Genomic DNA, 2,521 nt, shown 5'->3' with positions numbered 1-2,521 from the left:
GATAAACCTCCGATAGTAGTTGGCAAAGCCAAGGAAGCACTGCACCTCCTTAACCGTGGTTGGAGTCGGCCAATTACGCACGGCTGAAATGCGATCTCCCTCCATCTCCACACCTGAGGTGGAAATGCGGTATCCAAAGACGGACTGCTGGAAAAACATACACTTCTCTGCCTTAGCATAAAGGTTATTTTCCAACAGTCGGGCCAGCACCTTGCGAACCAGGGACACATGCTTGGCGTGCGTAGCGGAATACACCAGGATGTCATCGATGTAGACCACTACATGTAAACACCTCGTTCACAAAGGACTGGAAAACTGAGGGAGCATTCATCAAACAATAGGGCATCACCAGGTATTCATAATGCCCCGTAGTTGTGCTGAATGCTGTCTTCCACTCATCTCCCTCTCGGATACGCACCAGGTTGTATGCACTCCTGAGATCTAATTTGGTGAAGAAGCGCGCCCCATACATTGATTCAATCACTGAAGGAATGAGTGTGAGAGGATAACTAAATCTTATCGTCTCCCTGTTCAGTGGTCGATAATCAATGCACAGGCGCAGACCTCCGTCCTTCTTCTTCACAAAGGAGGCGGGTGAAGTGGAGGGACATATATAACCCTGGCGCAGGGACTCGGTGACATATGTTTCCAAAGCCACCGTTTCAGCCTGTGACAGGGGGTATATATGACTCCTGGGAGGTACAGCATCTACCCGGAGGTTTATCGCGCAATCCCCCGCCCGATGAGGTGGTAACTTAGTCGCCTGCGTTTTAGAGAACGCTTGCGCCAGATCGAGGTATTCAGGGGGAATGCGCAAGTAGGAGGTACTGTCTGGACTTTCCACCGTGGTTGCACCAACGGAAACACCTAGACACCTACCCTGACACTCTCGCGACCTCCCCGTGAGAACCCTCTGCGGCCATGAGAAGGTGGGGTTGTGGAATGCTAGCCAAGGGATACCTAATACCACAGGGAAAGCAGAAAAAGTAACCTGCTCACAATGAGTCTCCTGGGTAATCATGGTGACTGGTGCAGTGACTTCCTTAATCAACCCGGACCCTAATGGTCGACTCTCAAGTACTCTGATGGGGTGAGGAATGGATAGGGGAATCAATGGAATGCCTATATGGTGTGCGAATGCCCTGTCCATAAAGTTCCCAGCTGCGCCTGAATCGACTAGCGCCTTACACTGGGGAACTACCATGTTCTCAGGAAAGGAGATGTGTATTTTACAGTGCGCAGCAGAGGGCACTGAACGAGTGTGGGTGTTTGATACCTGGGGTGATGCGAGAGTGCCCTGCCTGCCGCCTCCAAACCCAGAAGAGCGTTGACGAAAACGTGTGGTGAAATGTCCCTTCGCGCCACCAGTGTGGCACTGGCGCTGTCATCCTCCGCTCTCTCGGCTAGCAGTTCCACCCATCTCCATCGGTTCTGGATCCAAGTCGGCCGGGATGGAAACGGGCAGACCTCCTCCAGGACGTCCTCTGGTTGCCAGCAGGTTGTCCAAACGAATGGCCATGTCCACCAGTTGTGAGAAGGACAACATGGTGTCACGGCAGGCTAGCTCCCGTCGGACGTCCTCTCGCAGATGGCACCGGAAATGGTCGATCAGGGCCCGCTCGTTCCACCCGGAACCAGTGCCAGAGTTCGAAACTCCAATGCGAAGTCCTGCGCAGTCCTCGTCCCCTGCCTCAAGTGGACCAGCCGCTCGCCCGCCTCTCGACCCTCGGGGCGGGTGATCGAAGACCGCCCGGAAGAGGCGAGCGAACTCCCTGTAGTTCTCCAACGCGGCTCCTCCTTCATTCCACACCGCGTTGGCCCACTCCAGGGCTTTCCCTGAGAGGCAGGAGACGAGGCGGACACCTTCTCCCGCTCCGATGGGACCGGCCGGATGCTGGAGAAGTAGAGTTCCAGTTGGAGAAGGAATCCTTGGCACAGCGCCGCTGTCCCGTCGAACTTCCGTGGTCCGATATCTGGATCCCTCCGGGTGCTGGGGTGTAGGTGGCGGGATCCGGTTGGCCAGCTGGTCTCGACGGATCAGGCTCTCTCCTCTCCAGGCGTTGGACAACCTGAAGAACCCGATCCATCGCTTCACCCAAGCTGGCTAGCATAGCTGAATGCTCCTGGACCCGTTCCACGACTCCAGGCATGCGTGTCTCCCGCTGACTCCATAGCGGGTGGGTGATTATGTGATGAGGTGGTGTTGAAGGAGTCAGGTGCAGGAGGGTAAATCACAGAATGACAGGCTTTAATCCGCAAAATACAGGTTTATGCAGAAATGCGTCAAACACACTCCAGGGCACAAAACAGGCGCACTGGAAAATACAAGGCACACAGGAAATACTCCTGTCAATACAAAATACACGAACTCCACCGAGCTTCACTAACCTCCACAATAAACAATCGCCCACACAGACAAGGAAGCAGAGGGAACACGTATACAATGACTAATGAGGGAATAAGGACCAGGTGTGTGTGATTGAAGACAAGACAAATGGAGTGATGATAAATGGATCAGCTG

This window comes from Coregonus lavaretus (genome assembly GCF_964263955.1).
Source record: "Coregonus lavaretus genome assembly, chromosome: 38".
In the NCBI taxonomy this organism is placed as follows: Eukaryota; Metazoa; Chordata; class Actinopteri; order Salmoniformes; family Salmonidae; genus Coregonus; species Coregonus lavaretus.
This window is presented reverse-complemented; position numbering follows the sequence as displayed.